Here is a 14,691-nt window from a genome sequence, read left to right as displayed (position 1 = left end):
GCAGGAAACAAATTTTGGAGCTAAGCAGGTCCAACCTCAGTAGAATTGGGATAGAAACGTGGTGGTGCAGGTAAAGCCAAACTTTATCTAGCCCAGCAGTTCACCTGCAACACTGTCCAAAAGCAGATACTTAACAGACACACAACACAGGCCATGCACAGAATGGTCACAGTTCCAGCTTCTGGCCATTGGCAATTTAGGGACTTGAAGCAAACTCCAAGCTGACAGGCCATTGTGTTTAGTAGTCTCTGGTGAATGGATCTTACAGAATCTCATCTGATCTTCTCTTAAATTTGTTTTATTTTGCTATTTCCAGTATCTGTCATCACTTCCACAATAAAATAATGAAAAAGTACTCCTTTTATTCAATGCCTCTATCCATCCAGTTTCTTTAGCACCCTTAGTTCTTATGTTGCAAGGAGAAAGGAATGGTCAATTCCCATTCACCTCTTCCATATCATTCATGATTTTATGAGCCCCTGTCAAAATGCTTCTTCCATTTTCAAGGCTGAGAAGCATTATTTTATTTACACTTCTCTATTAAAAAAAGAGACATTTCATACTTCTAGCTACTCTTACTGCTCTTTTCTATGCTGTTTCTACTTCTAGTACATCTTTTGGAAATTGAGTGAGCAGTCCTGAACACAGCAGCCAAGATGCAGGAGCACTACAGGAAGATCAACATCTCTGTCACTCTCCTCTATGTACTGCAGTGACATAAGTTTTTTATTTTGCTTTCAATTATTAAAAAAACACTCCAAAAATTTCTCTTTGACATTTATACGACTTCTACTACTTGTCTGACATTTCAGGCAAATGAGCAACTATGACTTTATTAATCATTTTCCTGAGTACAGAAACCACAGAGAACATAGCAACCTAGAGGCATGAATGGTCGGGATTATTTTCTCCTGTGTTATTTATTGACATTGACTTTTGTCTGCCACTGTATTGCCCAGTCTCTCAGGATCCTTGAGAAAAGGACCAAAAAGGTATAGTTATCACTGTGACAGTGTTTTTTTGTCATGAATCACTTCTCTGCCCTACTTACTAATTCTTTTTTCAGGCAGTGCTGTTGAAGAACAGAGTTTCCCCTGCCCCAGAAACTCTGCAAGGACTGCCCTCCCCTCCTCACCCCCAAAAGGATCACTAAAAGGAGCATGAACATTTTCTAGTGTGAAAATTGGCTAGTTATAGCTATCTTTTTCTTCATACCTTGATGAGACCTTTCCAAAACCCATTCAAAACCCCAAGCACACTATATTAAGTGTCACATACTTTTCCAGATGCTTATTAATTCCTTTGATGACCTCCAGGGTTTGCAATACATGACTTTAATTTACAAAGGTCGTGTTAGCAGACCCGCATTATATTGTATTTAGGTTTGCTGCCACTAAATCTGCTGTAATTTCCTTTCAATTTTTCCTGCTGGAGAAGCCAGACTTGAGTCACCTGCAGTTTTTTTGGAATCCCTGCTGGAACACTTCTTAGGATTGGTGTCACATTAGTTACCTCCGCTGGGACTGAGGCTGACTGAACCCAAAATTTCACACCAGAGCAGTTTAGGACATTTGAGTGAATATCGTTTGTCCTGGTGCTTTGCTATTGTTCATTTCATTCATGTCTGTTTTAAAAACTCTTCTGTTAACAATTCAGTTCAGGACCATTCCTTGGGCTCAAACCTCAGAGGACTTTCCTGTTTGCTGTGCAGGCAGTGGCTCTGCTCTCTGTGGGTTTGCTGAGCTCCTTTCAAACCTTGGGCATTTGCTGAATGCACCAGACTGTCAGCTCCTGCTGTATTTGAAGGAAGTTTGTAATGATTTTCCATGTCTTTTGTGAGTCACTCCTCAAACTATTTTAGTTTGTGTTGCAATGGATTTACATTTAATTTGTAAGACATTATATTCCTCTCTGATTTATTTGTTTAGGCACAATTTCCACTTTTTAAAGGACACCATTTTATTGGCCCCTTCCTCCACTGTTTACCTATAGTAAATTTTGGGAACTGGTATGTTTTCTCCACTATACAGGCATGGTACTTACACTCTTAGTCAATTTTCCTACTCATTAATGCTATTAAAATAAATTAGATTTCTCAATATTAAAATGCTTTTAAAATAAAAACAGTCATGGTCTTTGGGTTTTTCCTAATGTTATTATTCCTACTGAAGTAATGAAATTGACCAGGAATGGTCACTATTGCCAAGCCATTCTTCAGTGCAACAGCTATAATTTAAACAAGGTCTTAGTCAAAAATTACTTTTCCCATTTATTGGTCTGTTTATAAATGTAAATTAAAATTTGCCCTTTATATCCTAAGTAGGGTAAATCTCCAGTCTATTTTCATGTATACTCTCCATTGCTTCTGATATTTTTTAAGTATTTAATGGATATTTTCAGTGCCATGGTCAGCTATTTAAAAGGATAAGTTTATTATAATGTTTTTCTTGATTTGGCATGGCAACATCCAATCTATAGAGAGTGGGTGGCAAATGATGATACAGATAACTGATTTATCTTATTGGACTCTGATTTCCAACCGACTGAGTCACTTCTCCAACGGCAAAATCTATTCCTGTTATTTCCACATCATGAGGATCCTGGTAGTGAAGTGTTGTGCTGATAGCTCCATTCAGTAAGATTTCTGTGGGACCAGTACAGTGAAATTCACCCATCCCCACTTTATATGCATTTAATATTTATAGGAAAGCACAGATACTTTTGGTCTTGGTCTGTGTGTGCCTGTTTAACTGGGGATTTGCTTAGACTGTTGGATTATCTGAACATTACTGGTGGCTGTTCTGTCCTGCCATGAAGGCACAGAAGGAAATTTGCCATCAGGATGAGCGTATTCTTCTCCAGGACCTCATTTCACATAATTCTGAAGACTCTCCCAGTGTTTGTTTTCATTTCCAGTGCCACCAACCTGGCTGCCCCCATTTCAGAAGACATCATCCCTCCTGTCCATTTTTGAGCATCGCTTCTGTTTCCAAGATGTTTTCTCCCCACACCACTTCCTTAGACACACAATGGGCCTCTCATTGTCTGGGACAAGTATTTCTTGAATGCAGTAATGGAGCTCCTGTTCTTTACCATTGTCTCCTATCAAAATGTTCTGTTTTACCTCCTGAACCTCTCCCTTGTATTCCTTGGTGCTCACACAACCATGACCAGATGTGATGCACAAGGAAGGTCACCAGCTCCTCTCCAGTATCCTCCCAAAGGCAGCACAGACACCACAAGACACAAAGCCCCCAGAGCACAGGCAAACCACTACATGTTCCCTCCTGGCCTCATATTCCCAGTTATCCATCCCACACAGCACCACAGCCTGCCTCTTCCTCCTCAGCAGGACTGTGGTTCTCCCAGCATGTCTGGCTTAAGTGGATACACAAAGCTGGCTTCTGGCAAGAGACAGAGGGTCACATGGACAGTATCTTTTGCACACATGTTTACTCATTCAGGCTGAAACACAATTTTATGATCTGCCTCATTGTCTGCTAATTCAAGCACCAGCAGCAAGTCAAGCCAATTCTCCCAACCAAATCTCTTCTAAATGTTTATTGTGCATTCAGCACCCAGAAAACAAAGCTCCTTTTACCACACACCTAAACCTCACACAAAAACAGGTGAACATGTGTTTTCCAGAGAGAAATCTTGATGCTTATACTTCCTATCGCCACAGTCCTCACTTTCCTGTGCCTAGGGAAGCTTAATTCTATTTAGAAGCCAGCCTTCTGGGGAACACAATTGTGGTTTTTGCAATATTTTTATTTTCTAAAGACTGACCCTGTGTTTAATTTGCAGAAAGCATGTGGTACAGAACAGATCAGGGAGTTTGGCACAGAGGAAGGAGGTACCTTCAACCCTTGGTCAATTAAACATGAAATGTAAAACCTGGCAAGTACTGTATTTAATCCTCTTTTCACCCTTTAGCCCACTGCCAAGGATCAGAAGTACTTCTCTTCTTAAAAAGAATAAAAGATTTCAGAACACATCATCAACTCCTCCCTTCAGCCCTCAATACTGACAGTGTTATCTCTATACAAAAAGCTTCTCCCCCTTTCTCCAGCTTGGCAACGAAACCCAAGCTCAATGAATATTTTATATGTGTGTGGTTAATGGAGCATTCTGGCTCCAGTCCATTAGGAGCCTTACACAACGGTGTATTAACTGCTTCTCAATGTAACATTTTGAGTCTGTCCAAAGGGGATGTGTGTTTGCCAGTTGAGCCAACACACTATTATTGTCCTGTCAGCCTAGTTCCTGTCTTTGGTTGAAGAACAGGGTCCCCTGCCACAGCAATTTGCCACCATTGTGCTCCCAGCAGCAACCTGAGAAGATTAGCTCAGCTCCAAGCTCTGTTTTCCCCTTTGTGTTTTAAGGTCTGTATCTCATGTGGGGTGGGGAATGCCTGCAGTCTTTCCCCTTCAAAGATATACACGGGGTAAGCAATCACATCACAGATTAACATAAGGGTAAATATAAAGCAGTTGAGATCTTTAGTTTTAATGGAAACCAGGCCCCCATACTTTTTCATCAGCTCTGACCTGATTGATTGAAAAAAACCTGATAGCAGAATGACAACATTTGACAAAGTACTTATTACCTTCTCACTTAAAAAACCTCCTCAGGCAGAACACCATCTCCAAGAAAACCAAAATCAGCAAAAAGACATCTCAACAGTCAGATGGGCACAGGTCACTCCCCTTAAAACAAGGAACAGTGTAATATCACCCTGCACATAGACACTATCCATGGTAGATGGTAAAGAGAAGCAGGTGCTGGATTTCTCAGATTAAGAGCCCTGTGAGAACTTGGGGTCCAGATCTGAATGTTCCCCTGTGCCTCCCAGAGAGTTTGTGGAGAACACAAGAGCTTCCAAAGCATGAATCATCCCAACCTAAGGCAAATGTCTAGAATGGGTAAGGTGAATGGCATGGGCTGTTTATCACTCCTCACTGAGCAAAGAGGGAGTCTAGATGACAATCTTAAACTTTATGTCTAAGTTTTAGATAACCAAAATCAGGTGAGAAGATTCCCAGCCCCAAGGTTTGCAGACTCATTACCAGGTGAGCCACAGACCCTGACAGACTTAGGGCAGAAAACAACAAGATAAAGAAAAGTGCTGATGTGGAAGGACTGATCTCATTCCTTCCCTGCCTGAAAGCAGAAAGAGCTGATGTTTCAGAATGCAAAGCCCATCCTTTGCTCTCACATCATTGCTGAAGCACAGTGGAAGAAAGGGAAGTCCATTGCTGGACATTCCAGGATGCTGTAGTGCTTTCTACAACATCTGTATGAGCAGTCACCACCCACAGGGGGCTTGGGTATTGCAGGCCACTGAGCAAGGCCCAGAGCAGCCAGGGAGGGACAGGTGGCCAAAAAATAGCTAAGGTGAAGGCTTTCAGTAGGTAGGGATCACCTTTGGACAAAGGGTTCATCCTCACCCAGCAGTGCCTGCACCCCGTGACCTACCCAAAATGGGCAGTGGTGGAAGGGTCTTAAAGACATATAAATAGGGAAAGCTCCATGCAAACTTTGAAGGGATTTCCCACTGTAAGGATTTGGAAGAAAAAGCAATGGTTTCCCCAAGCTCACTGACAGGATTACCACTTTTCATGACACACTTGAAAAGGGACAGACACTGCACAAACACCATCAAAAGCCATAAATCTGACTGACCCAAAGCTCAGCTGCTCTGAATGCAGCTCTGAAGTCAGGTTGTTTCTCTGTCCTAGAGGCACAGGCAGCAAATCAGTCATCCTACCAGTAGAAAATCCAGTTACCAGCCCTCCCTCTTCTCCCTCCCAGATCCCTCAGCTCCCCCCACACCCCTCAGCGCTATCATCAATGGAAAGTTTTAGAGAATTAGCTGAAAACAACCAAAGCGCCTAATTGACTGAAGAAGGGAAATGGCAACTTCCATCATCTCAAAAAGCTGCACCTTTCTCCTACTCATCTCAAAGCTGAATAAAGGAATTAAAAACACAGCCTGGGGCAGCCAGCAGAGATTTACAAGAAGCAGACATTAGTTCTAACTCTAAAGGCTGGGCGTGTGCATGAGCCAGGAGGAGCAAACAGAGAAAGGGAGCAGAAACACACAGTCTTTGCATTTAAAGAGGAGGAAGGAGAAGGAAAAAAAACCCGAAAAAAAATCTCAACAACCTTCAAGCCCTTCCTAATAAAACAAAGATCATCCTGGCAACATGAAATGCTACCCTACTTTGTTTATTTATCGACACAAAGAAAGAAGCAAGTTGGCACCTCAGAGGGTATTAAATCCTGGTTTTTTGCTGACTGAATGACCTCAGCTGAAATATTTTCCATGACAAGAGCCCAGAAGACGCTGGCACAGTGTCAGACAATAAGATTTTCAGAGTGTATTTACATTTTATCCATGGCCCCAGGCTGTTCCAAACCCATAGGCAGGTGCTGCCTTTATCTGTTCTTTGCTCACCTGGCTCCCTAGCAAAATGTTCTGAGACCTGTGGCTCAGCTGCCTTAACTGTTTGCTGTCTGGTGCTCAGAAAGCTTCAGAGATATCTGGAATCCTGGCAAATAGAGATGGAGACACTGTTTGCCCCTCAAAGCTGACCACTGAGTGGTGTGTAAGATGCTCTTGCCAAAAAGCAGAGGGAAAACAGTGGTGATGCAATGGTAGAAGACAGCTAAAAAACAGATGAATTCATGCTGAGAAAAGTGGCACTTTTTAAAAAAGGAAGAGAGAAGGTGGTTCTTTCAAGGATACACTGCATTTTCCATGATTTGGGATCTTTAAACTAGGTCTGGACACTTCTCTAAGAAGGAATACTCAAGATCTTGAAGAAGAGCAGAGGAGAGGGTCAAAATTTTACAACTTCTAGCCCTGAAGTCTGTGAGGACAATATTCCACTGTCAAGCAGAGGACACTCAGCAACCCCAATCCCTAAAGCAGTGGACAAAAGGGAGGGAGGCAGGCTAAGCCACCAAGAACCACAGTGTTCTGCCTTCCATCTCCATGGCACAAATTCCCTTCATCACAGCCTTCCAGCTTCATTCTCCCCTAGATCAGCTCCTGACCTGGTCTTCAGCAAAACAATCTGTTCCATCCCTGCGGTGGAAACAGCCTCCTCTTTGCTCAGTTTAATTTGGCTTCTCATGCACAGCTCCTCTCTCTTGAGTAATAAGCCTCCAGGAGATGCTGCGAGAGGCTACGCCCTTCATACCGCCCAACCAGGAAGAATGATAATTGCACTTCTAACAGAACCATGTACAAGGCAGCCACCAAAGCAGAGGAAGCATGAATTAAAGCAGGATAAAAAGGAGGGGCTTTACCCTCTACCTAATAAGGTATTATTCATGCTTTTGGAAAGCTTCCTTGCAGAGAGATAAAAACAGACATAATGGGTATTCATAAGTAACTGCCTCTGGAAAAGGAAAGGTCTGCCTGCCATCTCACCCCCATTGTCATGCTGGACTCACCTTCTACATTCCCAACCTTCAGCTCCCCCTCCCTTTCCTACCTTCTTGCCTCGTGTCCTTGTTTAACCTGTTTTGCACCCAAGTCAGCTCCCCCTTGCCCACATGCATGGCTCAGGTCTGGCCCACTCACACACCTTCACACCAGTTCCTCCAGTCCCATCACCTTCACCCAACCAAGGAAAATGGCTTTTTTCCTTTCTTCTTCCCTTTCTCTCATTCCTGTCCTCCCTGCAAAGCTCTTCAAGTCAAATTCATTCCAGGCCTACTGTGTGCAAATCCTTTGCCCTTTCAAACCCCTCCTCCAGCCCACACCCACCAGGTCACTCATGCCACCCCACATTTGAAAGAATGCAGACATCTGCTAACTGTGCTTGTAACTGTATTTCTGTGTTTGTCTGGCCTCCCTTTTCACCCAGGAAACAAAAATGTGACCTTTCCCTCCAACAAATTTATCATAATAAACTTCCACTCATGAATCCAAAACAATGGTGAGTTTTAAACATCTTCACAAAGTAAATTACCCACCGCTCACTTGCATAACCTGTCACTGTCCTTTCCAATCCTGTCCAACTGGTTATCACAGTGTGTGAGCACCTTGCAGCCTTTGCCATTTCTGGAGCTGCTCTGTGCTGGGCAGGACTTGCCATGTTGGGAAGTGCAGCTCCAGGCACAAACCCAAACAAACAAAATACAAACACTGATTACACTTTGCAAGGATTTTGGGCACATGGCAAGTGGGCTCCTGGTGGAACTTTCAAAGGACCCTAATAAAGCTAAACATATCAATCCCATCAAAGTCACAAAGGGTATCTAATGAGCTAAGGCCCTTTGAAAGCTCTGTAGGCATCTACAGGCACTAAAATGCCTTTGGAAACGGGGCATGGAAACTGGAGTTAGGTGTTAAATGTTTAAGCAGGTCTGTGGGCAGCTCTATGGTGCCTATCCTTGGATAAGATCATATCCACACATCCACTCAGACCACGACACAAGTAGATCTACAGAGATCAACTTTTCAAAGCTGCCCTTTCCCTTGCTCTGCACTCCCAATTATCGTTACAGACTGGTTTAAAAAACAAACCCCAACAATCAAACAAACAAAAAAAACAACTCAACAACCAATCAATCAATCTGCAGACCTCCTGGGATGAAATAAATAAACTATGAAGAGCTCCTCTCAGCTGGAACAGCAGGGACAAAAAATGGAAGAAAACAGAAGACTAACCAGGTGCTACACATGGTATCTGCCACCTTCCATTCTCAGCAGGAGCTCTGAGTAATGCCTGCACCCAGCATTGCTGCCACTGTCCAACCCAAGGACATCTTCTAAACAATGCCTCACTGATAATCCTGCAAGGATTTTCAGCTCTGTCCTGCACAGCATTTTAATTACTCACACTGTTTCATGAACTCAATCATTTACAGAAGGTATTTTCATCCCACTAATTGTAGGTTTCCCAGAGGACTCAGTACAGTATTTCATGTCCTCAGTGCTATTAAATGCATTAGGAAAGCATCCAGACTTCCAGAAGTCACATTTTTTTGTGCATGCATATATTTTAGGAGAGAAAGAGGGCAAATCAGGGAAAGGAAAACTTTCAGACATTAAACAAAAAATAAATTTCAAAGGACAACTTTCAAGGAAAAAAAATCAAAAAGATAATATTTCACATAATACTGCAATAGACTCACTGGAGTCAACAGCAGGTCTGGAACTTGAACTCTCCAATGCTAACAGCATGCAGGTATGCCCCTGCACTGGGAAAAGCAATTTCATTAGTTAGTAGGTAAAGGTTATATCTGTGCCTCTAATGGCATCCAGCCTAGGCAGCAATTCCCAGCCTCCCAGGACAGGTAGTACAGAACATCTCCTGCTGACACCGCCCAGGGCCAGCTTGGCTCTGGAGCAGAACGGCTGTGCCCACACCGTGTGGCACTTGGCCTTGTGGCCATAAGGCACAATAGTTACTTGTGTGTGTGCTTGAAGTCAACATGCCTAAAATAATCTGGGAGCTGTGTGGCAGCCCATGAAAGCGATGATTTTCCTGCCTGGTGCTGGAGGGCTATGCTGCATGGCCTGCAGAAGGAGGGGTAGTGACAGGGGACAGCCAAGGCACAAGGTCTAGGATGGCACAGAAGGGCTGCAAGGGGCAGATGGAAGCCAAACATCACAGTGCTGCCTTATGGGAGCAGTCCTGCATGTCATTGTTTGGTGGCATCTGGCTGGTTCACCCCAGTGCCAGGCACAGAAATGGGCTGGGAGGTTGAGGTGTCTGGCATGGGTGACCCATGACATTTACTGCAGGCTGGCACCCTGGACAGGCAAACCATGAGAGTCAGAGACCCACAGCTCCTTAATGCACTGACTGGAGCCATATATTTTTAAGGAAGGAAAGAATGGAGGTTTCCAAGTGTATCTGTATAGCATATCTGAAAAGTAATAATTGTATGCTACTGCATTCCCTGGAGTGGTGGTAACGTCAGCCCTCCCCTCCATGCCAAGGAAATTTAGACACAGCCCAAGGAGAAAACTGCAATTCTAGTGGAAAAAGGGCTGAGATCTGCCAAGTCCCTGGAGCTCACTGCACTGGGAATGGTATGGAGATATAGCAGATGGGGGATCTATAGCCCAAAGGAGAATCCCTTTTCCCAGCCTCTTCCTATTGGGTACAAAGTGCTCTAAAGTGAAGATAACATTCAACTTTGTTTTCCATGATCCTGTAATGGTGGAAAAGGCTCACAAGTGCTCTCTCACAGATGAAGGCACCTGTATATGAGCTGGGTATTGGTAACCCTCAGTGTAGATGCTCTTAGTTATGTGAAAACAGGTTTGGCACTGTGGCTCGTAACGGGGGCTTTGAGCTGATCAGCAATCAATTATTGGATTGCTGCACCTCAGCTGTGACCTTAAGTCTTCTAGAAAAATAGTCTTCACAATTGTGATCTCTGGACTGTTGTGGTATGCAGATCCCAGGAGACAAGTCTGGTTTATTCTGGCTCTTAGCAAACGAAATCTGCGTCACAAAACCCACTATCACAGTTGGCTTTAACCAGCAAGCATCTTACCAGTTATCTCTGAAAAAATGCCCAGGTGAAATGGCCCAGACAAGCCAGAAGATCTCTACCTGCATAAGAAATGTCCATGCAGATGAGAATTGACTACTCATGACGTGAGAACGTGCAGCAGCTCTTCAAGTGCTGAAGAAGAGATATCCTCTGGCAGCTCCTTTTGTCACTCCTTATAAGTGTTTTTTGATGACAATTAAAAATTTTTTTGATGGATCTTAGCACTAGCTGGGAAATAAACTCAATGAAGTTCCACTAACCAGAAATAAAACTACGGACAAGACAATCCATCAGGACTTTCTTTTGACCTCAGGTGTGTTTCAACTCAAAAAGGTGACATAGATTGCAAGGACAGGACCACCCAAACCCATTACGTCAAATACTGACCGGTGGGTCCTGTCCTGACAGCAATTTTATCCTGAGAGAATTCACTTTCACTACCCACAATCCTGCACCCTTGTACTCTCACCTGGCACATGTGACTGGGGTGGACCTAGGAATATTCCAAAACTGGAGCTTTTACATCCCCCGCAGGGGTACAAAGCACAGCGCAAACGGCGTGACTCAGACACTGCCTGGAACATGTAATGAGGATATTAAACTAGATCGTCATTTTATAGGTTACCTTATTTTTAATTGAAAAAAAAAAAAGAGAAAACACAGAAGCCAACCAACCTACATATTTGGCCTTCGGATGAATATTTTTGTTTTACGTGACAGCTTTTTCCTCTCCTTAAAAATTTGCATAAATACTGTCAAGACAGGACACGCATGGTAAAGAATATGCAAAATCCTGAGCTAAGCTCAGCTGCCTCTCCCACTGCGCTGTGCCAGGACAGAGCAGCGGGGCTAGGACTGGGAACAATCCCTCCTTCTGCATGTCACTAGGTCAGGGACATGGTCCTGCTGGCACACAGCCCTTCAGGGAGCCTTTCTTGACAGACCCCACACAGAGAGCCTCGCTTGGGGTCACTCAGGCCTTTTCCTGTATAGTCACTGTGGTGGGGAAGGGGGGTTTGCTTGTTTTGCTGTGGAAATTGAGAATGAGAAGCTTCAGTGTGACCTCCCCTGCCAAGAGGGGAGAGCAGGCAGGGAAGGCCAAGGATACTGTAAGGAATGTGAGGTTGTGTTTGCCCACACAAGGGCACCCTGTGTGATTTCACGCAGAATTAATCCAGCTCGTGCAAACTCCCGTGAAGACACTTGTGGTTCAGAGAGATTTATCTCTGCTAACAGGATTAGGAAAGGTTTAAGCTAAACTAAAAGAGAAGAATGCACACAAGCACATTCACAGGGTAGAAAACAAACAAATACTGAGCAAATCTGCCTTTAGACATGGCCAAAGCAACCAGAGCTCCCTTCCCAGCAGCTCTAGGCACAGAGAGCATGTTATCTAATGCCATCCTCTTTGCTGCTTTTCCTGCTGCACCCCTAACCCTACCACCCACTCAGAACAGAAAATTGCTGCACTTTACACCTACATGCTGCTAAATAACCTACCTCACTCCAGAATTTGGCCCAAGTAGCCACACTGGAATATGAAGAGGTGTGCAAAACTGCTAAGAAAATTTTTTTTGTCCCTCTGAGAGGGCAGTGGGCAGCAGAGTGTGCCTGTGCTGTGAGAGCCTTGGCACTGTGCTGCAGTAGGATGAGACAAAGGCAAAACAGAGGGAGGCTCCAGCTGCTACCCTGCATTCAGCACAAGGAGGGCATTGTTCAAACCAGGTACCACCAAGGCTTCCAAAATCCCTAAAGGTGGGAAAACACCTCCCCATTTAAACAGTCCCTTCACAGTGAGGACATTTGCACAAGTTAATTGAGAGGCCATTTGCTACCCCAGTAATACTGCTGCAATCTGTGCCAAGCTCTGCAGTGGTTCAGCTGGAGGTACAATACGACCCAGAAGGGAAAGCAAAATCTACTGCATCCTCCTGAAAGGGCAGGGTGGATCTCCATCTGCAGGGTGTGGTTGCTTTGAGATGGAATTTGGTTGGGACTTTGGGGTAATAGCAGGAGTCCCGTGATGTTCATTCTGGAAAGGTGAGGATGTTGGGTTTACATTTTTTCCAAGAGGTTAGGAGCTGTGGTGAGCCTAATCCTTCTGGCATGTCAGCCTGTGCTACCTAGGGGGAAGAGCACCACCTTCTGAATTACCAAGTCAAATTGACTGTAGCAATCAACTTCTCCTTCTAAGTCCCCATCCAAAAACAAACAGGCCCAACCCTGCTTAACTTATGAGATCATAGCCCAAGGCAGTGCAGCTCCCTGAGACATCACTGCCTCACCCATCATCTACAAACATCAGTTGTGCAGGGATGGGATGGATCTCTCCCAAATTTTACATATACAGAGATCTCTGACCAATGACATAAACCCACTAGAAAGTGCCTGCAGCACCTCTACGAGGTGGTAGGCAACCAGCAGAGCCATGGAAATAAGGACAGAGCAGTGGAGTCATCAGGAATATGTCCTGTGTGGATCTCGAACCTCTCCTGGCTGGCTGGGAGAGAAAACCTTTTGCCCAAACTGGTGTTTGTCATTCAAAGCTGCCTTTTGTGAACCTTTCCACACCAATGCTTTGCTGCTGCTCAGTTCCATTCTGGGTAACATATTCACCTTCTCATCATCACCTTAGAACCTATTTGCATTGTTAAATTGCTAAAAGAAATTGGTTTTCCCTTGATACCTTCAAATCAAAGCTGCTGGAACTGGAGATCTTTCTTATGTTGAGGCATGTTACTAACCCTTAATGGGCTTCTCAAATGCATAATCCATACCTTTGACTTCATAAACCATAGTCTTATTGTCCTACAATTCCTGCCTGGCCCATCACTGAAGCAAAAATTTCTCACTGATTTTCTTGAATCTGGCCTTTTCACAGCATTGGTTCTCTGACATCAATGCAGGAACCTTCACCACTGCTAACAGAACTAACTTTATTGATCCACACCTTGCATGTGATTAAACAGACGTATGGCAACCTGCAGGGGCTGATGAAAGGTCAGGCTGTGACTCTGTCTGATATCAGAAGGTCTAAACTCTGCAAACAAGAAAGCTCTTTAACCACTTTCTACCAACATTTTTCCATGAGATGCTTTGCAACACAGAACACATGAAACAGAAACAATAGTAGAAAAATAACTATTAATCGCCTAGACAGAGCAAAAGTGTTGTAGTTGGTACATCTGATAAGCATTTCATAAGTTGCTTCATCTTGGGTGTTCTGCTTGACAGCCTTGATCCTGGAAATTAGTTCCATTCAGTAGTTTCATAAAGAAAATCACATTAATTGACAATATGTATACCACTTCTGCAGGCAAAAAGAAGCTAAGATGAGATTACATTACATAGAAGAGAAGATCAAAAGTCAAAATTATCCTGATAATTTGTGAAAATTGGGGATGGGGGGTTAATTTAGTAAAAATCAGTGCAAGATACTATGTTTGTAAAGGCATCCTTCCTGCCTGCTCAGCACAGGTAAGGTCTCTACTGGTGGATTGCCTGTAGCCTCACTCACCTGTCAAGAAAGATGTGGACAGATCAGAGTCCAGGGAAAAGGAGAAATTTGGGAAACACCATCTCCAGCAAACACATAAGCTGGGGTGTTTAGGCAAGGGGGAGATGGTTAAAGGGAGCAAGAGGGACATCTTCAGCTGTGTAAAAGGCCATGCCAAAAAAGACTTCCAATCAGCCCTCCTTCAGTGGCTGTATGAAAAATTCACTTTTGATTCCTAGACCCATTTCTGTAACAATTGCATGCTTTATGGTTAAGAAAAAAGCTTGAAATATAATTTAAGGATAATCTAAATGTTAAAGAGGTTGAAGTTAAAAAAAAACCAAAACCAAACTAAAAAACTTTTGTCTTATGTCATGATTTGGCTTGTGCTGGATGGGAAGATCCAGAATTTTTTGATCACCATTTGGCAATGCTTGCTTGCTTCCCTAAAGGGTTTTTAAATGGCACCAGCATTTTATCAACCAGGTTACCTCCTCCCATTGTCTCTCTTCATTGACTTCGGTATCTTGAGCCTTGAGCAGCTTTCCAAAGCACCCAGGCTGTACAGGGGCATGGAGCCCCTCTCTCTATTTTACTGCAACTCAGCACTAAGTTCCCCTTGTCTCCCTGCAGCACTTTCTAAAACCCAATCTGATTTGCTCTGCACT

The 14,691-nt window shown here is 43.7% G+C and overlaps 1 long non-coding RNA gene across 2 annotated transcripts in view; it reads right to left on the bottom strand.

The window, feature by feature from the left end:
• LOC146433253 (uncharacterized) overlaps positions 1-14,691 on the bottom strand; it is a 57,258-nt gene that overhangs the window by 13,956 nt on the left and 28,611 nt on the right. Inside the window, exon 7 of one of the 2 annotated variants that reach the window (XR_014854026.1) lies at positions 4,610-4,709. The exons of the other annotated variant lie outside the window; for it this stretch is intronic. This is a non-coding gene — a long non-coding RNA (uncharacterized LOC146433253). The remainder of the gene's footprint in view (positions 1-4,609; positions 4,710-14,691) is intronic. 2 annotated transcript variants of the gene reach the window in all.

Source organism: Lichenostomus cassidix, chromosome 9 (genome assembly GCF_008360975.1).
Source record: "Lichenostomus cassidix isolate B80296 chromosome 9, HeHo_3.0, whole genome shotgun sequence".
In the NCBI taxonomy this organism is placed as follows: domain Eukaryota; kingdom Metazoa; phylum Chordata; class Aves; order Passeriformes; family Meliphagidae; genus Lichenostomus; species Lichenostomus cassidix.
Note: the sequence above shows the minus strand (reverse complement) of the source record. Positions and strands in the feature narration are given on the sequence as shown.